The sequence below is a fragment of the Ixodes scapularis genome, unplaced genomic scaffold (genome assembly GCF_016920785.2).
Source record: "Ixodes scapularis isolate PalLabHiFi unplaced genomic scaffold, ASM1692078v2 PGA_scaffold11__112_contigs__length_91849675, whole genome shotgun sequence".
Classification (NCBI taxonomy): domain Eukaryota; kingdom Metazoa; phylum Arthropoda; class Arachnida; order Ixodida; family Ixodidae; genus Ixodes; species Ixodes scapularis.
In genome coordinates, this window is record NW_024609837.1 from 28,549,625 (window position 1) to 28,576,733 (window position 27,109).

The window sequence follows — 27,109 nt, forward strand, 5'->3', positions numbered from 1 at the left end:
TCCAAGACACAGTTTAGGCTCCGGGCATGCTCAGTGGCGACCAGGGGCGGATTTAGAGGGGGGGGGGGGGGGTCCGGATGTCCTGACCCCCCTCTTGATTTCTGCTTGTGTAAAAATTTAGGGCGTGGAAAAGGGGGGGGGGGGGGGGTTCTTAACATATGGTACGCTGACTAACACCTGAACCCCCCCCCCCCCCCCCCCCCCCCCCCCCCCCCCCTTCCAGAAATTCCTGCATCCGCCCCTGGTGGCGACGACGTTATTTCTTTGCGTACGCAAAGATTTTGCGCAGACGATTTTAAAACTTACTATTGCCCATGAACGAACTGACATCAGACCATAAATTTCCCGCTCGTGTCATTTCCCTCCTTGTTCATGATAAGCCGCTTTGCTGCCAATGACTCCGCAAGAAAACAGACATAACTAGATCTTCCTCTTTAATGAGCGATCCATGTCTGACAACAGGTGCTAAACCAACGAATGACAGGTCCTGCATAATACGGTCGCATGATGCACGCGTGACTCACGCTTCAACCGTTCTTCAAAACCCGTAGCCCGCGACTAGGGGGAGACAAGCTCCTGCGATACATTTCACAATCATCGTCCGATACCGCTGTAGATACTTGCACGCCCGTACCGGTCTAAACGCTTGCTTGTCTATGGCTCGCACCTAAGGAGTTACCTGTGCCCGTGGATAACCGAGCACTCAGAAGTTGCCTTTCAATGTAAGCGACGCTCCACCCTTTCCGTGTAGGTGTAGCTTTATGACGATGTAAGGCTATAAAGGTGCCAGCCACGAGGCAGTGTTTATACCGGTAGAGGCGCAACTTTACAGATTACTGCGCTGTGTATCCATATAGAAATGTACTACAATCCACTCTCGGCGCCCATCAATGATGGCCCAAACTTCAACCAACGAGCTGTGCTGATGAACATCAACAGCAAAGCGCGACATTTTTAAAAATCGCACGACAAAGGACGTCCTGTACACCGTGACACGACGCACTCCTGAAACATATTTCTTGTCGCGAACGGTAAGTTTAACGCGGCATGATTTGCATGGAATAACATCAGTGTGAATACCCAGATACCCTTATAACGTCATATAGTATAACGTTTTCACACATCTATAGGACCACATGAACGAGTGGTGTCGTTGACTAGATTTTGTATATTTGTTTCCCTTCCAGGTGAGAGACCAATCAACTTCCCAGTTTCGTTTTGTGATCCTATAATTGTGGACACTTTGAATGAACACCGTAGTCGCCAACGCTGCAGGATAGGCTCGTCAAGAGAGGGGTTTGCGGATACAAAAAATATATCGGTTCATTTTAAGAAAATAAACAAATGCCATACCCCGAAGAGTCCGTAACAGCACCGCGGATGTCAACAAGAGATACGTAGTCTCTGAAAATTTTAATTTTGGTAAGACTATCTCTGGTACACTTCCATTGGAGTATTTGCTCGAAACATACTTTCGAGATTTCAATATCAAAAGCGGGCAATTTCTATATTTGTTCTTTCTTGAGGCGAGCAATCACTGGCGCAGAATGACTCAGCAGATCGATGAGCATCAGAGCCACTATAGAACAGAGTAGCACTCTCACTTTTGGAAGCCCGAGTTTGGCGAAACGCCGAGGGACGACCTAGAACTGCGCACATGCCGCTAGAACTCCACTTTCAGTCGCAGCATCCAGACTCGGGCTTCTGCAAAATCTTTCGTTCTCGTGTACCACCGCCACCTCGCAAAAGAGCCTAGATTGGCGACCTTCATTTATTATTGCTAATCCTATAGTTGCATCACACACGTCTCCGATATGCCATTGTACATCCCATCCCCACTCCCTGGCGAATAAATACCCGTGCCGTCTCGCACGGCAGCAACACGTTCCCACCGTCAGGCTAAAGGTAGTTCATCAGAGGCGTCATCTCAGGTTCGTCCCTGGGCGACTCCCTAAACTCGAAGCGGTAGTTGGTACCGCCGTTGTTATCCCAAAACTCGCGATCCCCGACGACGTACCGCACACACATCTGGACCATGGGCCGAGCGCAGTTCTCGGACAGGTACAGGTCAGCGCCGAACCTGTCCGAAAGCCCGTCTGACGAACCGGGCAGGTAGACGGCTCGGAGGTCGCAGAAGGAACGCCACTGGTCGAGCGAGTAGCGCAGAATCACCAACTTTTCGAAGGCAACGTTGAGGACGCGGATGACGGCGTGTATGGCGCAGCCCGTCACGACAACGGACTCCAGACAGACCTTCTGGGCCGTCAGTCGCGTCAAAAACTCCGAGCTGGCCCCAGGCTGGGCGAACAAGGGCGCTAGCACCAGCGAAGGACCCGATGTCCGCGGAGGTGAGACCTGACGTTCGAGGTCGAGGTGAGAGAAGGCGGATGCAGGGATGTTGGGTACGTCGCCGGAGACGATGGTCCGCACCGCTGCGAGGTCCAGACCCATGGCATCCGCGAACCGGACGATTTTTTTCTTGTACGGTGTTCCCGGTGGACTCTTGCCGGTTTTGAGGGAGGTGCTGCGGAGTAGACGGCCACGGCTCGCGCTGTCCTCGTCGTCACTCTCCTCTCGGGACCGCGGTGTGCTGGATGAAGATGGTGACGTGTCCACTGAAGATGGGACGTCGTTAGCAGACGATGAAAAGGAACTTGGCGATCCGTCAGCGGGGTATGGTTCTAGTGCAACTGCTTGTAGTGCCGCAGGTGGACCCTCTGCGTTACGCTGTTTCAGAGGAGCCGCCTCTTGGAAGCGATGCTTGGCGAATCGCTTAGACCTTGGACGCTTGTTATCCGGTTCGGCGCTGCTTGGTCCTTCAGTCGACTCAGCGATGCCCGTTCCGACCGAAGAATCTGACCTGTCGACAGCCGACGCAACAGCGCCTGTGGCGATGACCTCGGCAGAGGCATCTGCGGCAACGTCTGTGGTGGCGACTTCGGCTCCAGTATCTGTAGGGGAGCCGTCGTCCCGAAACTCTTCAGCAAGCCCATCAGTCACATCCTGGAAGGCCTCCTCGACTAAATCCGCGGAAGAGTTTCCATTTTTTAGCAGCACCGACGCACCACCGGGGCGCACCAGACCTTGAACGATGGGAAAGGGAAACGAGTCGTCAGGCAGCGAATGATGCTGTGACAAGGCTGCTCGGACCACTTCACGCTCCGGTGGGTAGCTCGCAGGCAGATCGTCGGAGGGCAACGAGACCTCGACACTGGAAAGGCTGGCAACGGCCGGCGGCGCTGAAACTCGGCCGTCGACACCAATCTCCGCGGAACTGTCGGAATCACCCAAGTCTAGCGAAGACGTCGACGACGGTTCGTCGACGCTCTCTTCGCCACTCTGGACGACACAGTTGACGCTCTCGTCCTGCAGCAGCGAGTAGAGTCGCTCGTACAGTGCCCTGCCCGTCCGTACCAGGAAGTTGGCCGACGTGTCTGTGGGCTCCACATCGTCCGAGCCCTCTTGTGTCCCGTGGGGCTCCCAGGGGCCCGTCCCGTTTCCCACGAGCAGGGCGGACTGGGATCCCTGCGGGGTTGTCGTCGCCGGGGCGAGTTGTCGGACCGGCGGGCACTGGACCACACTGGGCCGCTCGTCCATGGGCGGGAAGAAAGGTCTGCAGTACACCTGCCTGGCGAGGGACTCTGCCCGCAGCCTACAGCTAGCAAGTCCGATAGCACACGACGACTGCCATTCGCTCATAGTAGAGACGCGAGGCGCTGGTGAGGAGGGATTGCTAAAGATAGCAGCGGCCGGGAGACGACGCCATTGCGGCACCGACCTTTGGGCGACCTTCGCCGGCGAGCCCCTGCCGGCGTCGGCACCGCCGCTGGCCGACGGCCGCCGCCATGAGGCTCTGTTGTTGTCGCTTGACGCGAGCTTCGTCCTCCTCTTCGTTCGCTCGGCGGCGAAGCCCCAGGGCCCCGCGTTTTGCCGCTCTCACACGTCCTGCGACGGTCGGACGACGTCGCTGGCACAGGGCCAGGGAGGCGGCGCTGCCGGGCGCTCGCGCCGGCGCTACGTCCGCCCACACTCAGGCGCCATCTTGAGTGGGACAGCGGGCACGGGATTCGGCGGGGCCGCCGCCAGGGTTCGGCCTCCGTTTATCGATCCGCGATGCCGGCGGCTCTGTTTTTCGGGGACACCCGCCTTTTTTTGTGCGGACCGACGAAAGGATGAGACGAGCGGGAGGCGTTGCATCACCGGGACGACCTTGACCCTTGGTGATGACCGCTCCCTGTTGCGATGACCTTGAAGAACAACAGGTGAGGCGGCCGCTTCACTAGAGCGCTAGATTCATCCAGCGCTTTAGCCCTCTTTTACCCCGCACTGGATATCGGCGCCAGATTATACACGTTTCGAGTATTTCCAAAACTCACAGTGGAGCCAGCGCTCGCTCGCAATTGCGGCCAGCCGTACAGTGCGCGTGCATGACACACAGAGCAATGAACGCGCCTCCGTGTATTGGCTTCCCGTTGCCAATACACCGAAAGGTGTATTGGCAACGGGAAGAACACTTACGAGAAGTACGATATTGCGGGTATCCCCCATGCGCTAGTGTCCTGACATATTGTGTTCAGAGATCAAGATTTTACAAATACTCAAAACGTCCCCCCCCCCCCCCCCCCCCGTGATGTCTTTTCTGTTAATTTCAGTAGGGAGCCAATAACTGGAGCAGAACTAGTGGCCAATGGACCCTTTTCGAAACCCCGTCAAGCAACACTGGTGGTCGTCACTCGCTTCCCAAGCTCAGGAACGCGCGGATAAGCAGAAACTAAGCAAAGCTCTAATACAAAAAAAGTATCTAAATATATTGAGAACATAATATGGAAACAGCCAGAAAGAGAATGGACGTACGAGGATTTAATGGGAATCTTTAAAAGGAAGTTAGAAAAACAAAGAGGAAAACAAGAACGAAGACACAAACCCAAAAAGCGGGTGGGATGAGGAGGTCAAAGCAGCCATATTGCAGCGCCAAGACACATCTAGGGAGCCTAGGTGGGCAAAGAAAAGGGGAGCCTTGCCAGCCGAAGTAGCATCACAATGGGAGAACTTCCAAGAGCGGAAAAGGAAGACATCAGCTTTAATACAAGCCAAAAATTGGGAGTGCAGGAGTGCAGTGGATGATGGAAATGTCGATACTGGTGTTGTCCTACTCAAATGACGAAGTAGAGAGGACCTTTGTCAGCTTAGCACAGTAAGATCCAAACTGAAGAACAAGCTGAAGTCTGAAACAACAAAAGCCATCCTCGTCGTAAGAGCGCGGCTGAAGCGACACAAGAAAGGTTATTCTGGTAATAAACTTCTTATGGCGGTTGTAAGTGCAATCGGGACATCTGCAACACACCTATATACTACCAAGTCACCTTCCTGTACCCTCAACAAGCACCAGCCGTACTGTGGAGATGGTGTCAGACTACGACAGCGGTGACGAAGAAGTCCTCAATATGTCTGCGACCTGTGAGTCTTTTTTTTTTTTTCCATCAGTGTGAACATTTACAACTTTTAGCTTCATATGTGATGAGGTTGACGACAACCGCAACACTGAAGCCTTTATAATTCTAGTTGCCCTCTTTCGAAGATACTTTTGTATGTTATTTCAGCTCTCACGGTTTTGGAAGCCTTTAATAATAAACATTGATATCATACAAATTGTGTCTTTTCCCCTATGAAATAGGTCTTAGCGGGAAATTTAGCGGATACATTTTAGAATGTAGCGCAATCTGGCTGATCTTTTTATTGTCTTTTAGCAGATTTTTGATGCCCAGCGTTGACAACATTGGTCGCCGATCGGCGTTGGAGCATTGTCGAAGACAGAACTCTCGCGCTGGAGGCGGAACTTCCACAGCAGACCTTATGTTGCAACAAACTACAGGGTCCACCCCCCCTACCCCCCCCCCCCCCCCCCCCCCCCCAACCTTAGAAAAAAAATACGTTTTTGTTTTCATCGCAAAAAAAGAAGAAGATGATTACGCATTTTTGAACGCGCATTTTCCGCCAAAATGTAACACTAGTGCTCCGAACTAGATGCCAAAGTTTTAGAACGAACTGTTATCTCATTCTAAAGTTAAAAGTGGTTTTCTGAAAACGGACTCCATTTTCCCATTGAAATTTTCAGAAATTCATTTTTTTTTTTTTTTACTTTTCATTGAGGTAACAGTTAGTTCTGAAACTTTGGAATCTGGTTCAGACCACTATAGCGTTGCACTTGGGCGGAGAGTGAGCGTTCGGTAATGCGTAGTTTATTTTTGCAATAATGAAGAAAGGAAACGGTAAATTTTTATTTGGGAGGGACTGACTATTTTGTTTTCTGTCACTTCGAGTACGTGGTTGAACCAGAATCGTAGCCTCCTTCCCATAGCCTCCCATAGCCTCCTTCCATCTTAACCTTACCCGTCATTTTCACATTTCCACGGAACACTCTCTGCCAATCTACAAGCAGGTATACGCTCGAGGGACAACAACGGAGGCCAAATGAGATCCCTTGCTATCTTACCGAAAACGAGTGTGGTTGCTAAACTCGTCGAACACAAAGATTCTTTGCGTTATGACGTAGCGGGGGGACTGGCCAAAAGAACACAGCAATGCTTTCTATTCTCACAAATCCGCCGAATCGTTTAAGCGGGTTTCACATGCAGCGATTTTGGCCTTAGAACGGCGCGATTTCTGCTGTCGCGGCGCTCTGGCCAGCCGCAGCGGGTTCCACCAGGTTGGAAACTTTCCGCGGTGGAAGGGCGGCTGCTTCCGCGCTGGCCGCTCACGAGTCACAGCGCGACGGGAAATCACGTGACCGTAGGAGAAACATTGCGGAAAAGCTGGCACATAGGACGGCGGCGTTTTCACGTTCGTGAAGCAGACGACAAGCAAAGTACGCAGGCGGCTGGTTTGAGGTTTCTTTTTCCGGCGGTTCGAGCTTCTTTGCTTCAGCAGTAGCGTCGGAACTGTTCAAGAGATTATGGAGGAGGAGGATTGCAGTCCCCTTCCTCGGAATTTGTTTCCTCAATTAATCACGCGGCTCTTTTTTACTTTCCTCGCCTGAGTACCAACTATGGCGAGCGCGAGAGACGCTAATCGGAAGCGGCCTGTGCGAGCGCTAGTGGAAAAAAAACAAAAGAAGAAGAAGAACTGAGCGACATTGACGTGTCGTTTCCGGCACAGATCGTCACACCAAGTAAGACAAAATGTATCGCGCCCAGTTCAATGAACGGCTTATCAGTAAAGTGTCGAAGCGTCGGGTTTTTTTAGGACGCGCAGCTCAAAGAATTTAGGAACATCTGCTTGCTGCAACTGCGCACCTGCTTGCTGCAAGCAACATTGGCCATCGCAACGGCAGAAAACGCTCACGCGAAATGAAACCTCGCGATCCGTGACGCCGCGCCGCTAGCGGCAGCGCTTTCGGCCGATGAATCGCTGCACGTGAAACCCGCTTTATCTTCGTGTCGTTTTTCGTTAAAGGGGCGAAAACTCCCTAGCACTCCCTAGGCAGCGAACAAGAGCAGCACGAGAGGGCGCGCGCAAACGACCGTGGTTCATACGCGTGACGTCACGAGAAAGATTATCAGCTGCGACCAACATGTTTCATGGTCTCTAAAAAGCACGGCAAAAGCTTAGGGTAATTGCCTTCTAAAATAAACACCGTCGAAGTTGACAGTTTGATATCGTTCTTATTTCCGCCGATAAAGCAGGATTTACTGAAAAACGTCCCTGCCGTCCATTTTCTTTCTCTTGGCCTTTTGGATAGGAAGTGTAGCGCGACGTGGCTAGGTCAGAACCAGCCGAGTAGCGGTCTCCCGGACGGATTTCGCCTCCGAGGAGCAGTTGTCCCCCCGTTGGTGGGATGGAATAAACTTTGTTGAATTCTGAGCTGACAAAAGCTTCCGGTCGTCCCCCCCAGGTGAGTGGCTTCCTCGGTCCAGGATGCCATGGTCGAGCGCTGCCAGTATGCAAGGCTGTTCACCAGTCGGGACTGGGATTGAGCTGGCTAGCTGGTCCTCCCTCTGCTCCGCGGTCGGTTGGGGAATAGGGGGTGTGGAAGTAAAACCATTTTACTGTTTTTTTCAAGTACTGACTATTGGTTGCGTAAGTTATCATGAACGTAGGTATGGTCGGCTTTCCAAGATTAGCCAAACTGGGATTAATTCTGTTTTCATCGACGTAATTAAGAGTAATGGTTCACACAGAAAGAATAAAACAATGTAATAGACGATGGACAGACACAGCTATTTCTGTTTTGTTTTTAAGAAGTGCGAGTGTCTGTCCTTTATCAATTTCAGCGTTTTATTCTTTCTGTGTGAGCTGTAGTTTATCCAACGCGCTCTGCTACGTGCAAATAAGGGTGACGCCAGGTTGTCAATGTTGGCGGTGATGTTTAAAGAACGCGATGACTCCAAGCTACCATAGTAAATAATCAAACTTGTCGCCGTCGATTCGAACACGCACCATCGAATTTGTCGTTCACAACTGATAATCCTGACCCTGACGTCAAAGGTGTGAACTATAAGGAGTATTCACTGGGCGCCATATTTGTGGGTGCTGTCTATAAGCGCATGCTCAGAACGAGCCCACATTAATAGACTGCTAAGACCGGCAATCTTGAGGGTGTGGAATGCACGTTACAAAAGAAATGTGGAAGCTCGTCATCAGCACGCGCTCAGCAGTCGCGCACACAGCTACTGCCGCCAGTGAATCACTGAACGCGCCTGCACACTACGAGCCCCGGCACGAGCCTCTACCTTGAAGGTCTAGCTGTCATGGCCGCTCGTGAGTTAACGGAACGCTATGGAAGACGAACCGTTTTAATTCCAGAAGCTCTAGAACCAGTATTTCGAAAATTGCACGCTGTGCTGTTTTACGCCCCAGCCCCAGACCATAGCCTCCCAAACATCTCAGAAAGGTGTAATAAAAAATTCGAGGAAGGGATATCCTCCTACCATTACCCTTTCTCTCTCTCTCTCTCTCTCTCCCCGTCCCGAACATTTTCTACGGAACTGCCTGTCTCGTCATTTTTGTTGTGTGTGTGTGTTGGTCGTACCCCCTTTTTATTTTCACTTATCCCGGTTTTTACTTGCTATGCTCCGTCGCCCCCTGATCCCTTTACACTTCCGACGTCACTACGCACACCGCCTCTCAGTGACCCCGGTAGCGTTGTTGACAGCGGTGGAGGATGAGCTTCAAAGGCGCGTGCACCGCAGCTCTACTCCACAATACTTCAACTTCATCTTCAACTTTATTGTTTCTCTCCAGGGAAGAGGGAGAGGGAGAAATAAAATGCGGACTGTTGTTGCTTGACAGAGTTTCTCCTCCCCACCAGCAATAAGAGAAGCTATTTTACATACTGGTGACCCGTAAAACAAGGTTTACATGGGAGCCAAAACACACTACATTAAAAAAAAAAAAATCTTACATACATTACGAACATTTCTCGCAGGTCGGAGGTCCCATCAAGAATAGGCACAAATAACACTAGAAAAACAATGAACAAATATTCTTTCTGCTCAAAGTCATAAAATCCGTGCCACATTTTTGTGTACTGTTTGAAACATTAGGCAACGAGTACTGCAGCACCTGGAGGCCGTAGCCTGTTCTCGATCGCGGCTTTGACCATGTGTCAACACAACGCAGGCGCTTTTCGCTTCATATTGGCGATTGATAGAAAAACAATTGCCTTACAGACGTTTGATATGTTAGAAGTTTATAATTGCAATGCTCTGTAATTGGAACTATATGAAGGTTTTTGAAAAGTTGTAATGTGTGAGCGTTGAACTCCGCACTGCACATAATTCGGATTATTCTCTTTTGGAGAACATGGAAGTGATGCCCATTTGTAACCGTTGTGCTACCCGAAACAATGAAGCAGTAATTATAGCAAGAATAAAAGAGGGAGTTATAAAGACGGTTTGAGACCGAAAGGGGATTTATAAATAATGCCCACAACTTTTGAAATTCTGCGAGCTATGCATTGTACTTCGGCGTCCCGGCTCATCTACTCATTAAATGTCACACCAAGAACCTTCACATTTTGTACAAAGTCAAATATTTCGTCCTTGGAGAGAGAACCCTTGAGTAGATGAAAACACAGTATTTTTGGATCGAAAAAGTGTTGCTTTAGTCCTATCTGTATTAATTACTAAAGAGTTTGAGATTATCCAGTAACTTATCTTCTGAAGAACGCTATATTTGCCGCACATAAAACCCGGTGAACAACTTTACCCGAAAAGAATAAACTGGTCTCGTCTGCGTATATGATAAAATCTGCACTGTCGTCTATATTTACTATAGCATTAACGTACGAGTTAAACAGAAGGGGTCCAAGGATGCTCCCCTGCGGCACCCCTGACGTCAGTTTCTTTAAACCTAAGCGCTGACTGTCTATCAGAACACACAAATGCCAATATTAAAAAAAAACAAAAAAACCTCGTTGGCATTGAATTTTTTAAGCAGGGTTTTATGATTTAGAGGGTCGAAAGCCTTTGAAAATTCAACGAAGACCCCCCAAGGTAGTAAATTGTCTTTCGATGTTGTTTATAATTTGTTCTTTCTATTTTAATAGCGCGAGTTCCGTCCCGAATGCCCCTTCCTAAAACCAAACTGGCAAGAGGTTAGGACAGAGTTTTTTTCGCAGAAGATATATAATCTGGCATGTATTATTTTCTCGAGCCCCTTTGAAAACACTGGGAGCACAGAAAGAGGTCTATAATTTCCTGGGTGGTTTTTATCCCCAGACCTGAAAATAACCGTAACCTTAGCGACTTGCATAATTTTTAGGAAAAGGGCCGTTTTGAAGTGCCAAATTAAAAATATGTATTAAAAGAGGTGCAATTGATTTAATTGCATGTTTCAGAGTTCTGATTTGACATCCATCTATGTCAGTACTCTGCTATTTCCAAGGTTCCTAAAAACTGCTGCCACTTCCCCCGCGTCGAGGGGGGGGGGGGGGGGGGGGGAGAGGGAGAGGGAGAGGGGAGGGGGAAGAGAAGAGAAGGGTGCGCAAGAAAAAGTGTCAGAGTAGTCATTAAATATTTCAGCTAAGGACAAACCACCTCTCGTGTCCCCCTCGATGTTAAGCTTGATGGCTGTGGAGTTGAATCTTCGCCTCAGTTCCGATCGAAGATTTTGGCCCCAAATAACTCGTTTTTAAAGTTGTGAAACGTCACTTTGTCGTCACCGATCAATAACATCTACATACTTAAAATAGAAAGAATAAAAAAAAAAAAAAAACACGGAGGTCTTTCACAGACGACCATGCTGTGAAAGTCCTCCGTGTTTTCATTCTTTCTATTTTAGGTATTCATAATCGCAACACGCTCGCCTTAGCCAGATAACTTTTCCACAAACGACGAGTCCAGTATGGAGTCGAGAGCGACGAGCAAGTTCATAGTAGACGGCAGTCTCTATCTAATCCGGCGTAGGAATGTAGGGACACGTCTCCGCGACGTCATCAGTGCAGCCCTTCAATCCAAAGTCCCTTGATGTGTCTATGAATTCGTTTCACAAAAAGTGGCGTCAAATGCGCCGAATGTACTATGTTCGTATCTCGCGCGGGCTTTGGAAACAAATGGTGGCGCGGCGCTGAAATGAACGTCTCTCGGGAGCACCGTGCTTGGGAGCCAACGGCGGCGGAGCATTCGCTCGCGACACGTGTCATGCGCGTTCCCAGAACAATGGTTGGCGGTATCTTGTAAGAAACGTCAAGCGTTTATTTTATCGAGGGGCCCCACGGTGTTGTTCGCGCGTGCTCGGATGGAGCTCGCTACGATTTTGTGTTTTTCGTCTATCGGTCCACTATCTCGCTGGAATTTGAGCATCGAGAGGGTTCGAATTGTCGAAATCTCGTCCCCCGCGACGCCATCGCCGCGAGGGTGCAATCTGCATGCCCCGCGAACTTCGGCCCCAGCTTCGTGTTTGACGAGTTTAGCGACCCTGATCTACAACTGTTATCGCTCGAACATTCCTCCAAAGCTCCCTACACGTGCGCGCTCCTAACTTCACCCGTCACGTGCTACAACGCTGCTCTTTCCGGGCCCATTGATTACGATAACAGCATTAGCTTGATTCTGGTCGCAGCTGTGGTATTCTATCTCCAAGTATCCGTGTTTGCCTTCCGCGGTGAGATCGGGTTTGCCCCAAAATGAGCTTGATTATCCTAAACCATGACTCGATGAAAGATTAAAGGAGCTGTGCAACGATATTCAATTGGAATGTTTTTCTCTCTACACTAGCTTACTGGCACACCTCGGACTCAAGGATACTCACACGCAACACCATTGGCCAAGAAACTCCTTTGTTGTGGTGTAATTTCAAGGACAAAAGCGATCATTTTCATTCAATCTCTCCTTTGCAAAATTGGATGACGTAACTCGGGGATCCCAGTACACCCAAGTGACGATATTTGAATGCGGTTCATAGATTGGACCCGAGCATTGCGTGGGCACTCGACTTGGGCTCGTGACAATTGCTAGCTCGAGAAGCATTCGGGTTGTGACCCGTGTCCAATCGCTGCAACGACGACAACAGCCGAGCCATAACAATGTCTGGAACTCAGCGCGTGTCCTGCGCTTTGCCAACCCCAGCGCGTGGCTATGATCAACACTGGCGGCATATAATCGGCTCCAGATCACGTGGCCGCTTGTTCTGGCTGCGAGTTGAGGGGGTGAACGCCGCTCGTTTTTCTTAAATTTTTTTCTGGGACTTCTATTGCGTGGGGTGAAAAACGAACGCGTGTTTCATAGGTCATTAACGTTAGGGATCCGATTTAAGCGGTATTTGTGCACAGTACAAAAATTGTTGCATCGCTCCTTTAAGTATGTTTGCACATTATGCAAGCTTTGGGAATTAGGAATTAACGCCGCACATTGCGCAGTAACAACTAATTTTAAAAATGACAACTCAGGAAAAAAAAAAAAACGGTTTTGGTTGTTCAGACATTTTCAACGCTGAATACATGGTTGGTACCCATGCGCCTCAATTTACGGCCACCCGTCTTCAGCGCCGCGTAAAGGGGTGTCCAAACAGGACACTACAAAACGCGCGACTGCGACAAATCGTAAAAATTGAAGCGGGCGCGTCCGCTTCAATTTTCACGATTTGTCGGAGTCGCGCGTTTTGTAGTGTCCTGTTTGGACACCCCTTGAGACTCTTGAACATTGTCGATCGTGAAAAGTTAGCAGTGATAGAGCCAAACTTCTGCTCCCCAAGAAAATGTCGGAATAGCGTTACCCGTACTGACTACTGCCGCAATACTCTTTTTGTCTTCCAATAAGATACCAAAATTGATTTGCTAACCTATAACGGACACCATGGCAAGTAATGACAGCACAATGAGTAAACGATGGCATGGCTCGCGAGCCTCGAGTGTAAGGACATTCGGAGATGCATATCATTTACTTGCGTGGAAGACATTCTCCCTTTGTCACACTGTACATTAAAGCAGTGGCAGACGTTCCTACATATACTTTAATATTGCATTTAGTCCGCCGGTCGCGAAGTTGTGCGTGCGTTCAGACGATGTACGATCATGGCACAATTTCTGCAACGAATGCTTAGTCATCGTGGCACAATCGCTATTTCTACGTCATCCTCTTATTAAGCGGCGCGTTCTATTTTTAGCAACGCACGAGTCACCGTTATATATCGCGCACCCGAAACCCGCGGCCGCCGCTTCGTCTGCTAAAACCGAGTGCAGATACTTTTTTTGTTTCTCTACGGGCAGCGTTCCAAGGGGCAGTCGTTTTGAAACGTTGATTGGAGCAACGAAAGCGCACCGACCGGGGGCACTCGCCGCGGGGGGACCTGTGCCAGTCCGACAATCAGCAGCAGATCATCGCGTCGTGCCAATCGAATGAAGTGGCCGCCACGAGAGCTTCCATTTATAGAGGCCCTTTATCGAGAGCGCGCCGCTGCTGCTGCCAACTTTGGGAAGCGCCGGAAGTGTCACGAACGAAAGGGCTGCCGCGGGCCCAAGTTCTCGAAAAACAATGAACAGGGTTTCTTTCGCCGCAAAAATAAACTAGTCATCACCGAACTCTCATTCTCCGCTCAGATGAAAGCATTAGAGGTCCGCACCAGATATCAAAGTTTCAGCCCGAACAGATATCTTATTCAAAATTTATAGGTGATTTTCTGAAAGTTTCAATGGGAAAATGGCGCCCATTTTCGGTTTCTGGCGCCTTAGCGCTCCATGTATCTGAAAGCTCCGTCGGCCGTCATTTTCCTACTGCAGTTTTCGGAAGATTATTTATAACTTTTAAATAAGATATCGGTTCGGGCTGAAGCTTTGGTACCTGGTTCGGATCTCTAGCACTATACCTTTGGGTGGAGAACGAGCGTTGGGCTATGCGTAGTTTATTTTTGCGGTGAAAAAAACCCTGTACATTTTTTTCGGGAACACCCTGTATGTGTCGGCTCGATATGACGTCTTGAATAAGATCAATTTTTTCATTAATAGAAAAAAAAATCAGACTTTGTTTTGACGGTATTGACGACGAGATCTTTTCGTGGCACCACATGGTGGGCGCACTCCTCCGACGTAGCGAATAGGATTCTACAGCAGACGACGTGCCAAACAGTCGCACGGAGTGGTCATCTTCGCTCGCTTCCATGCCGATCGATAACGGTTTATTTATGTTTATGAAGGCGTATGAGGTGTTTGTAAGTCCTTATTGTTGTAATACAACCGAGTCTCTTTGTTTGATATGACCTTTAAAATGTCCCCAAAACAAGCCTGGAGCTTGACATGACAAGTCGAGCCGCCAGCACCACGGCTGTTTCGGCGTCTCCGATTCTTGTTTTGTTGGGTCTGCTATCCCGTAGAAAACTTTGGTTTGCCGTCGCGAAAGCGGAGAACGCGCACGTGCACGCGTGCGCTGTTCGGTTGCGTGGCGCCGCACACTTGTTTTGTCGAATAAAATATTGACGCTTCCGTCCAAGTGCCGCTCGAAAGTTGCTGGCTAACGCTCGTACGGCAGCCTGCGAACAATGTCTGAGTTTTTTTTGTTGTTGTTCCTTCGATCTGGTGTTTCCCATCTCCTACATCGAATCTGTGGCAAAGCAATTCGCCAGATCACGCGACTTCTAAGAAAAACAAAAAATCCCCAAACCTCATTAAATTGCCAGGCTGTGCTCGACGAATTAAGGCAGTTGCTTAATTTGTTTTCTGTAATTTTCGCTAAAGATTGATCATAAATTTGAATGCTCTCCACGAGAAGCGCACAATACGTTTTACAGAATTATTCGAGTCCGCGAAAAGACAAACAGAAACGTTTGTAATCCACAGCAGGTATCTAATCAACTCATATTTGGTACGCTGAAGTGTAACCGACTTATCAGATATTACGAGTCTCGGTCGCGGAGGTGATTCCGCACGTTCCTCGTCGACAGGGCGATTAAACAGGCACTTGGTTGAAGGAACTCCGGGGGCAAGCTCCACCGCCGGCCTCTTCCAGCCAGTTGTTTCGGGGAAACATTCGTTTACTGGTTAACAAAATGCAAAGAGGAACCAATTTGGGACTAATAAGATGCAAGCACTCACAAAAAGCAGCGGAACCAACAGATCACACGAATTCGCTTTAATTGAAGCGTTTACTGAACACGCGAGAGGTTCTCGAGTTTGGCTTGACCATTTTCAACTCAATTAACCATTCCTTTCTTACTTTTTTTTTTCTCATTCAGATAATTACATTTACACGCTGTTCACGGTGGTGGGTGTTGTACCGCGGTAAAACGCTGGATATTCTTTCTTCATTATCTAGCGCTTCCGTACTGTCATAGCAAGCAGTATGCCACCACCCGGGAGGTTTGACATTTAAACGCCCGAACTGCTTGCTTAGCACGATATATTCGTGCCATGCCTTCAAGCAATGATAAAAAGTCATACCAGAAGTATTGCTTAAAAAGAAGGCACGTAAAATAGGTATCGCCGCATTACCCGAGCAGCCGTGGCGCTCGGCCGTACTCGGTTTGCGCCGTTCACACTCTTGCGATCGAGTAAGACCGACAGAGACCAGACCGGTTTTGAAGCCTCTTGCGACTTCTTAGGACCGGATGCGCTGCAGCGGAGCTGGTCCTAAGACGTCGCAAGAGGCTTAAAAACCGGTCTGGTCTCTTTCGGTCTTACTCGGTCGCAAGAGTGTGAACGGGCCTTAACACACTTGTAAAAGAGTACGACCGAGAGAAACAAGACCGGTTTTAAGCCCCTTGTGACGTCCTAAGACCGGATGCGATGCTGCGGAGCTGGTCCTAAGACGTCGCGAGAGGCTTAAAAACCGGCCTTGTCTCTCTCCGTCCTACTCGGTTGCAAGTCTGTGAACTGCGCTTAATTTGTGCCGTCTGCTCTCTTTTACTCGCTACGTCATAAACGATGATGATGATGGTGACGTGGTGACCGCAGGGAACGGGCGATACTCGGAGGGCTTGCGGAAGTCGTATCGAGAGGGGGCCGCCGCCAGGGGGGTAAAGGTGGGTGAGGAGGAGTGGCAAATCCCGTGCGCCGACACCCGGGGTCCCGAGTGAACGATCGCAAAAGAGAGCGACAGAACACGAGAGAAAGAAAGCAACGTTGCCATGGTAAACGCGAAGAGTGAAAACTCTCAGCAATATAAACAGTGATAATTTAACGTTGTAAACTAAATTCTGAGCTATTCTAACGCTTATAAAAAGCAATAAAGTCATTACGCTGCATTAACTTCCCTTCTGTCGAAGTCTCGGAAATCTGGTGGTTGCGCAGTTTCGTATTCCTCAACCGCGCCCACCCGCGCCCCACCGGCGAAGCCGGGTATATGGTTTAGTTTAGCGTTAACGCGAGGCCGTACATCTGCGCGCTATGCAAAAAGAAAGCTTCGAAAGGAACGCGAATATCTTTCCACCGGTAAGTTCGTGGATTGTTGAAGTTCACGAAACTGCTCTGATGATGTAACCGTGTTTGGGACCCCGAGGGTCTGCCTGCATGATCCGCCGCTTGCGGCAGCCAGAATGTATAGGAAAATGGTGGACCTTTTCCTCTAGAGTTAGTATGTATGATCTCTATGGCCGCCGCCGCCGCCGCGGGGTGTGGCGCCACCTTGTGGAAGCAAACCAAAGGACGGTCGTTTTCCCACCGGTTTCCCATAGGCCATAGCGGCCATAGCCTCCGAAATCCTGAGGCGCGCGAACCTCACGAATGCTTTCCGGCCGACCCATTCGAGCGGACAGGGAGTAATCGAAAAGAAAAAAAGGAGGCGGCGTCTCTCCGCGGGGAGGCGCTCCCAACCCAGTCGTAAACAGCTTGGCACGAGAGAGGGGAGTCCAAGAAAAGGTCTTATCACGCCGTTTTACTGGAACTTCTGTGTATTGTGGTAGAACGGTGAACAGCTGCTCTGGGGAGTAAATAAACAAGTTACAACAACATAAACAACGGTTGAAGATCGAAATGAAGATCTGCTTGTAAGCATCGATTTTGTGAGCCGTTTGCTTGCGGATAGCGTAGCCGCGTGCAAAATTGTATGTCTTGCAGACTAACTCCAGGCCGTATAAACATACACACAACCCATTTGTTTTTCTTTGAATGAGTTTAGCACAAACTTAAGTGTCAAAAGATGAACTTATGTTTCGGTATTTTGAAACTATCAGATCATGTACCTTTCCTATGCTCATTCTGTTTATCACTTATCTAGAGTGGTGTTCTTTGTTCGGGAGACTTCTGCCATTACGAAGCTTTCCCGCGAAGGACCGTCTTCGAAAGCTGAACATAAACATAACGAATTGTGAAATAAATGCTTAAAAACAAGACTAAGCTGCCCTAAAAGGCCCGACTTGAGAAACGAATTCACGACCACCAATGCACGCGACTTAACAGAGTATCGCAGTTTACAACAAATACTGGAGCGATTTTTCCCGTAAATTTTCACCATAAGTTAGAGGCACGTGCGCGAGCAGAGTCCCTCCCTGGAAGGGTGCTTCTTCCCAAACAGAGGTGGGCTGCGGCAAATCAAGATTGCAATGTTTACCGGCACGGGCGATTCTCCTCCGCAAAGGTCGAAGCCCAACTGACGAGTTGGGCTTCGATTTGATCAATGCATGTCTGATGCAATGATCAAATCGGATAGTACGTTATTCGAAGAAATATCGAGCTCTGGAAAGATTCGAACTAGCCTACCGTAACATGGAAGGAAAATGCCTGACAAGTCGCAAGCGAGACATTAGTACTACGATAAATAAATAAATAAATAAATAAATTGTTGAGACAAAATGTTTTGCACGTTTAAACAGCAGGAAGTCAGTGAGCTCCAATGGGCGTCCACACGCCGGTACCATGTCCACCTAAATAAAAACGGGCAGGGGTAGGGTTTGAACCCACGATTCCCGGGTTTCGCACCGCAATTTTTCATTTCACGTGATCGTAGCTGCATCACGGCGAAATGAAACGCAATGTAGAGGGGTAAGTACTTTGGCACAGACCTTGGTACGACAGTTGAGAACCAGTGTAACGCAGCAAACACCGGGACAGTCATGAGGCAGAGCAAGTCGGCCGCAAAGAGGGACAAAGCCGAGGCACGAATGAGCAAACGATTTAATTGCGAATTTTACAGTAAAAATAAAGGGTGACTGTTCGAGAGCGTCGAATAATTTGCGAGGGTTACATACCACAGACTTTCGAAAAACGTGCCCCGAAAAACACTGAACAACTAAAAGTACTAGATACTCTGGAAACTGATATAAGCAACTTGATGTAGCAGGTCCATGCACGGTTAAAGTAGACTCAAGTGTATGCTGGGGTGAGGCATGACACTGAAAACCGGCACCATAGGTTTAGCTTTCCGTTAAAAGCAATGCTACCCGTAAAAAATATAAATACAATAAACACATGGACAAAAACGAGCCCGGAAGTAGCAAACACTTCCGCTGGGATCCAAGACAACGGAAAAAGCGCTCGGAGAAAGTACAGAACTTGACAAATACAAACGCAGTACAAGTGACGAGCTCTTACTCTACACTTGGTTTCACAGGCTACGGTGGATTGCAGTGCATGCTACGAGCCATCCCAAACCATCCAGCACTGGATGGTTTGCGTTCATGCGCAAACTTCGCGCATGCGCATGAAAGTAAAGTTTGCGCATGATCTTTGATTGACGCTCAATGTGCGCATGCTCCCGTGTTCCCGTATCTTTGACTGGGTGGTTATCATATGAGCCCGCTCTCGTTTCGATCTTCTCGTTTGGACCTTCTCGAAACAAGCATTCTCGAAACGTGATTCTCGGTTGAGCCCGGCCACTTTGGCCAGTTCTAATTATATGTTTCTCGTTTCATCCTAAAAAAATAAATAAATAAAATTGGGACATTTAGAGGTGACGGTGTTATGACTTGGACACCGCATATCCCAGAAGAAGCTTATGTAATTAAGCTCAAATGCGAAAAAGAAAACGCCTTGGGATGTTATAAAGAGGTTCAAACGAGAGCGTCCAAACGAGAATAGGGCGAAATGAGAAAGGGCGAAATGCGAACGGGACGTTTTGAGAAACACCCCTTTGTCTTCATAGCCGCAGAACGGTTCTCCGCGGGTATACCGCGCTTCGCATTTGCTCCGTTTCTCTTAAATGTATCGCTTTAGTGTTTATGATGACGCTCGATCAAGTTTTCAACCGAAACCGTGCGTTTATTTTCACTAAAGTAATGAATAAAATTGAGTTAATATCCGACTTCACATGACGATTAGCCCCTATATTTGTCTCCCTGTTCGTATAACTCAGCTTCAAATATCGCATTAGCGTATATTTCACAATATATTCAAAAACAAACCTGTAAAGCCTCCCAAAAACACTCTGTAGTACTGAATTATGCAGCAGCTGATGCAACAAGGTTTTTATTCTTTCGTTTCAACTCGGCGACCAGTCTCAAGTATCATACATGCCAGCATAGCTTACATAGCCGGGTTTGTTGTAAAAGCCGTGGAAGAACGCAAGATATGCAGCTTCTGTCCCACCCTGCACGAGTCCAGTACGCCCGCTCTAAACCTGGTGAGGCTTATTAGCCTGCGGACAGGGGGAAGTCTCACCTTTCCGAGACCAGGGCCGGTTTGCTAGGGGTGATTGTCATTGGAGCTCGTTCTCGTTTCGCCCTTCTCACTTGGTCCTTCTTAAAACAACCGTTCTCGTTTCGCCCTTCTCACTTGGTCCTTGTCAAAACAACCATTCTCAATAATTTCAAAGACAAAGGTACTAGAAAGCCGCGTGGCACATGTTGAAGAAAGTGAGTTTAAACTTGAAGCCAAATTAGACGACCTTGAAAATAGAAGTCGACGATCAAACTCAGTATTTTTTGGTGTTCCCGACAACTCCAGAAAAGAGACATGAGAAGAATCTGAGAAACGAATAAGGGACATCTGTAAGGAAACGTTATCTATCGACAATGTTGAGATCGAAAGAGCCCACCGCGTGGGAGCATTTAAAGATGGACAAAAACGGCCTATCGTTGCGCATTTTGCTGGCTGGAAAGCCAGAGAAAACGTGAGGCGAAATGCATTTAGGTTTAAAAATACCCCGATCAGCGTCTCGGAAGACTTCAGTCCCCTAGTTCAAGAAAAACGGCGGCCACTCTGGAACTTCGCAAAAGAGAAAAGGCAAAATAAAGAAAACCGGGTCTATTTGAATTATGATAAGTTAGTAATAAATGGGCAGACGTTTATCTGGGACAGCGACACGTGTCAATCAGTCCTGCATCGTCCGATTAATTCCGAGATTGTAGCAGAATGACGACACCTACCTCCTATCAACAGACCAAGCAAAGGTGACATTGTTGATATGCCAGAGAAACCTACGGTTCTGGTTCTGAACTGCCGTAGCATCATGAATAAAGTTGATGAGCTTGCATCTTTAATAATGACTTTGAATCCACAGATTGTTATGGGGACCGAATCTTGGTTGGACGATACGGTCTCTGACACAGAGGTTTTTCCGCCGGGATTTACGGTATATCGTAAAGACAGACATCGGTACGGAGGAGGAGTCTTTTTGCTGGTTTCATCTTGGTGGAGTAGCTGTGCAGTTAAATTTGAGAATGACTCTGAGTCGGTGTGATGTCGTGTTCGTTTTCCCAAAGGGAACACTGTGGTGTTTGGAGCTATCTACCGTCCGCCAGACGGAAATGAAACAAGCATTTCTTTACTCTCAGATATGTTATCAGTGATACCAGACACCGTCTTTCTGGGAGGCGATTTTAATTTGCCAGACTTTTCGTGGTTAACTGGGACGACGGCAAGAAGCAAATCGCGTGTTTATTCTATGTTCGCAGAATTGATAGATACATTTGGTCTGATTCAGTATGTCATGGAGCCGACTCGACTGACGGCAGTTTTAGATCTCGTCTTATGCAATGACCCAAATATTGTTTCTAGCGCCCAGCTATATCCTGGAATAAGTGATCACGATGTTGTTGTTACCGAGTTGAATGTATCAGGCGTACCTGGACGGAAACAAGAGCCACGCAGAGTACTCATCTATGAAAAGGGTAATTTTGACGCCATCAGTATTGCATTACAGACATATTTTCTAACTTTTTCATGTTTATCTGAGTCTTGTACAACAGAGAAGATTTAGATTTTGTTTCGCAATAAAATATTGGAATTAGTTGAGGCCTTTGTACCTTCAAGAACTTTGCGGCAAAGGCGTAAACAAAAACCTTGGTTTAATGCCGAAATACGGAAACTACTGGGGAAAGCAAGGCGGGCTTACAAAAAACGTTGTAAAGATAACTCTGTCCTTAATTTGCAAGGGTTAAAATATATTAATAATCAATAAAAAGTAACAATACATTTAGCTAAGCAGTCATTTTTTTTACCAGGCTAAACTGCGATCTTAAACGAAACCCAAAGGTATTCTGGAAATATGTGAAGACATGCAGGAAAAACGATATTTCTATCCCAGTTCTTAATGTTGACGGCCAAATGTTAAAGGAAAATGTGGAGAAGGCAGAATGCTTCAATTCCTACTTTAAATTGGTATTTTCCCCGGGACTCTCTGGGTATGTGGTGGATTCACCGAATAGTTGTTTTACTGGCATGATGGCGGATATTGATATTGATGTTCATGGTATTGCCTCTCTTTTGCGCGGCCTAGATCAGTCAAAGGCTACTGGCCCTGATGGTATATCACCTGTTATTCTCATTAAGTGTTCCGAGATTGTATTACAGTACTTGTCTATTATATTTAAAACAATACTTGAGACAGGGTTGGTCCTAATAGATTGGAAAACGGCGAATGTGATTCCTGTTTTTAAATCCGGAGATAAGAAACTTGTAGAAAATTATAGGCCTATATCATTAACGTCAGTTTGCTCTAAGCTTTTTGAGCACATTTTATATAGCGCAATGTTCAAATATCTTGATTGCTTTAACTTTTTTACTCCATCCCAGCGTGGCTTTCGGAGAGGATTTTCATGCAACACGCAGTTAGCAGAGTCCCAGAATTACCTATTAAAAGCAAATAACAAAAATACGCAAGTAGACGCAGTCTTTCTAGATTTCAGCAAAACTTTCGACACGGTACCACACAACCTTCTACTGATAAAACTAGCCTCCATAAATATTAATAGTAAGGTACTAAATTGTATACGAAATTACTTAAGTGACCGTGAGCAATGTGTTGTCTTAAATGGAAGTAAATCCTCAGTCGTTTCCGTGACTTCAGGGGTCCCCCAGGGTAGTGTTTTACGTTTACGTTAACGACATTGTACAAAATATTCAGTCGACAATAAAACTTTTTGCTGATGGTTGCGTTATTTACAAGGAAATAAATTCGACGAGAGACATTGAGATCCTACAAAGCGATCTAGATAAGGTAACATACTGGTGTAACCAATGGAACATGAGCCTAAATATTGGAAAATGTAACCTCGTTAATTTTGCTAGAAACGTCTCTAAATTTTTTACAAGTTATACTATCAAAAACCTGACAATCGCTAATGTCTCTGAATGTAAATATCTTGGCGTTTAATTTCACCAATCACTTGAATGGAATAAACATATTGACTACACAATTAATAAGGCCAGTAAAATGTTGTTTTTTATCCGTAGAAATTTCAAACACGCGTCCCGAGACGTAAAAAAAACTCTTTACTTCTTGCACATAAGGTCAATGCTTGATTATGCGTGCGTTATATGGGATCCCTACCAGCAGTATCTGATCGATAGATTAGAGAAACTTCAAAATCAAGCAGCGCTATTTGTTAGTAACAACTACGATCCATACGCTAGTATGACAGAGGTTAAAACCATGCTGGGATGGGAGCCCTTGAGCATTCGAAGGCAAAAATTAAGATTGAAGTTTTTTCATCGCATTTATTATAATAATACTGGTATTAATAAGAATGAGTATCTTTTTGGGCCAACGTATGTTTCAGCTAGGTGTGATAACTCTAGAAAAGTTTTTGAATATTCCTATAAAAGAAACAGCTTCTGTCATTCTTTTTTTTTTTTGTAAAGACAATTAGAGAGTGGAACTTGCTGCCTGATGATGTGGTGAGCACCTTGGACAACAGTGTATTTTTTTCTCGGCTGTATATCTAATCTGTGCGGACAAGTGATCACTGTGTTTTTTTATGTAGGTGTGCTATTTCCTGCCCCTCCTACAATAATGCCCTAGAGGCGATGTAGGTACTCTGTAAATAAAATAAATAAATATCTTCTCTCTGGGACCTGTCGCATTTGGTCCTTTCCCGTTTCGTCTCTTGCATTTCAACCCTCCTCATTTGGGCCCGTTCTCGTTTCGCCCTTCTTACCTGGCCCTTTTCAAAACAGCCATTCTCAAAAATATCTCGCTTTGACCCGTCGCACATGACTCTTTCCATACCAAAATCGTTTTCTTTTTGGGTAATATTAACAAATACATTGATATATTTTGTTCGCGCGCGCGTCTGTCTGTCTGTCTGTCTGTCGTTCTGTCTGTCTGTGTCTGTCTGTCTGTCTGTCTGTCTGTGTCTGTCTGTCTGTCTGTGTCTGTCTGTCTGTCTGTCTGTCTGTGTCTGTCTGTCTGTCTGTCTGTCTGTGTCTGTCTGTCTGTCTGTCTGTCTGTCTGTCTGTGTCTGTCTGTCTGTGTCTGTCTGTCTGTCTGTCTGTCTGTCTGTCTGTGTCTGTCTGTCTGTCTGTGTCTGTCTGTCTGTCTGTGTCTGTCTGTCTGTGTCTGTCTGTCTGTGTCTGTCTGTCTGTCTCTGTCTGTCTGTGTCTGTCTGTGTCTGTCTGTCTGTCTGTCTGTCTGTGTGTGTGTGTGTGTGTGTGTGTGTGTGTGTGTGTGTGTGTGTGTGTGTGTGTGTGTGTGTGTGTGTGTGTGTGTGTGTGTGTGTGTGTGTGTGTGTGTGTGTGTGTGTGTGTGTGTGTGTGTGTGTGTGTGTGTGTGTGTGTGTGTGTGTGTGTGTGTGTGTGTGTGTGTGTGTGTGTGTGTGTGTGTGTGTGTGTGTGTGTGTGTGTGTGTGTGTGTGTGTGTGTGTGTGTGTGTGTGTGTGTGTGTGTGTGTGTGTGTGTGTGTGTGTGTGTGTGTGTGTGTGTGTGTGTGTGTGTGTGTGTGTGTGTGTGTGTGTGTGTGTGTGTGTGTGTGTGTGTGTGTGTGTGTGTGTGTGTGTGTGTGTGTGTGTGTGTGTGTGTGTGTGTGTGTGTGTGTGTGTGTGTGTGTGTGTGTGTGTGTGTGTGTGTGTGTGTGTGTGTGTGTGTGTGTGTGTGTGTGTGTGTGTGTGTGTGTGTGTGTGTGTGTGTGTGTGTGTGTGTGTGTGTGTGTGTGTGTGTGTGTGTGTGTGTGTGTGTGTGTGTGTGTGTGTGTGTGTGTGTGTGTGTGTGTGTGTGTGTGTGTGTGTGTGTGTGTGTGTGTGTGTGTGTGTGTGTGTGTGTGTGTGTGACACCAACTATTTATCGCAGCCAGATCATATTTCGAAATGTCACGTTGTTTGAGGTCTCTCGACCTCAAATGTATTTCTGTTCAAAGTTTCCAAATTAAATGTTCATCGCTTTGTTTTTCGTTTGCTTAGAAAAAGGGAGGCAGGCGTCATTGTACGATTCTCTGTGCGTACCTCTACACATAACCTATATCTAATGATATGTTGGGGGCCCAAGTAAGGTAAGGCTCATCAACAAAACCGCGAAGGCATAACGACGTTAGAGGCCTGTCGAACTAGTGCCATTCGGTCGTAGCGCGAACGGGCGAAATGAGAATGGGTCCAGTTGCGAAAAACAGGATTCGGATCTTATGAGAAGGTTCAAACGAGACGGACCAAATGAGAAGGGGTCGAAATGCACACGGTCAAAATGCGAATGGGACGTTTTCAGATAACGGGCAAAATGAGAATGGGCCCAGTTGCGAATAAAACGATTCTGATTTTATGAGAAGGTTCAGACAAGAAGCACCAAATGAGAATGGGACGAAATATGCAAGGTTCAAATGCGAATGGGACGTTTTGAGATACACCCGTTTGCTAGAGCAACGTCTCAGCTGAGACTGGATGAAAGAAAGCACTGCAAAGGCTGGGGTGCGCGAGCGTCTTGAGACGCAGTTTGAGTCCCGCTCAGCTCGTGAGCTGGCTTGGGCAGTGCTTTCGTTCATCCAGTTTCTAGCAAGCCTGCCTAGAGTCTGTAGACATCTTGAAGTGGGGCCACGAGTTCGGCGAATCAAGGTCGAACGGCGTCGGTGGTCGTCTTTGCTCTGCCTGCGTCGGGTGTACTCACCGAGCACCATTGCAAATGTTGGGGAAGTATGTGTATGAACAAAGGGATATTTAAAGTCGCCTGTGATCTTTCTGAGAGCCCCCGCATTTCAATTAACATCGGTTACATTGGCTACGATGGACTTAGTAGCAACTATCTCCGCAAAAGTGGAGTCGTGTTTTTCAACGCGAAATCCATCTACAGTATGTTATTTCCTCAGGTGCGCTTTCCCGCACCAACTACCTTGCTGCAAGAAAGCGTGCTTTTGGGGACGTTTCGTTGGTACTTTGGGTATGCCAACCTCAACGCGCAGTACTCTGCGTTCTGTATCTCGTCAGACATAGTACCTTCACCATTAACACACCCCTTCATATACCACGTTCACACTCAAACCACACATGCGAAAAAAAAAAAAAAAACTTTTTTTTTTTAACAGTCTGGACGGGAAAAGGAAGTCATAAAACGAATTCACAACGAACATGAACAATTTTTACAGCTACTGTATATTTACGGCGCGAAACGAATTTGTAGTTGGCGCCCGCGACGCCCGCAAAAAAGTGGTGGCTGGTTATCGCGCGACTGTCCGCTACTTATCTCTTGGTGCTTGCACTCTTTCGGTAGCTTCCACTGGTGAAAGTTACTTATTCATCTTCGTTTGAAGTGCAACGAAAAAACGAAGGTTAATAAGTAACTTTTAGAGCCCAAAGGTGGCTGCTGAAAGAGCGCAAGCACCACGTGAGAGAGCTGTGCGCCTGGCAGAAATTGACGGCGGCGGCGACGTCGTGGGGAAACCCGTTAAACCGTCGACGTACCACCCTCAGCGTGCGGCGGCGACGCACAGGTCTACCACGTGACCAGTGGCAGCTCTCGCGGGCACGAACTACAAATTCGTTTCGCGCCGTAAATATAGCTCTAAATTTTTTCTTGTTGTTGTCACGTCGTTTTATGTTAATCTTTTTCCATCTTAATTTATTAAAAAAAAAGTTTTTTTTTTGTTTTGTTTTGTTTGCATGTGTCCTTTAAACTGACAGGCTAGTGGAAGCTACGCCCTCGTTGGACCAATCAGTGGTCGATCGATCACCACGTGATGACGCTGCCGTCCATGTCCACGCGTAGAGAGCCTTTATTGCAGAGATTTTGCAACTACTCGATCGCGGTCACGTGGTTTATGAACGGCGCCTGCAACACAAGCTGCGAGGAGGTGATGAACGCCGTTGGTCGTCTTCAAGCGTCTCGGCCTTTCCGCCCGCTTCCCTCCTGGCCACGCGACAACGCAGCGCAGGCGCACTTACGACCAATCTCGGCAGGAGGCGTCGGGCCATTAAATTGCAAACACTCGGTTTGAGATGGATCCTCTCTTCAATATAGGTTCTCTACCCCCGGGCAGAGGGCGGGGTCAGGTGATGAAAAGGAGGCGGTTGACAGGTTCGTCAAACCCGTAGCTCCCACCGGCCCCTCAAC

The 27,109-nt window shown here is 47.6% G+C and overlaps 1 non-coding gene and 1 pseudogene across 1 annotated transcript; one reads left to right on the forward strand and one right to left on the reverse strand.

Annotated features, from left to right (window-relative positions):
* Positions 1 to 417: 417 nt before the first annotated feature.
* LOC8052469 lies at positions 418 to 4,088 on the reverse strand. Its single transcript, XR_005714710.3, has one exon. It is a non-coding gene; the product is annotated as an uncharacterized LOC8052469 (transcript).
* A 16,755-nt stretch (positions 4,089 to 20,843) lies between these two features.
* Positions 20,844 to 21,741, forward strand: LOC115312118 (annotated as a pseudogene).
* The last annotated feature ends 5,368 nt before the right edge of the window (positions 21,742 to 27,109 follow it).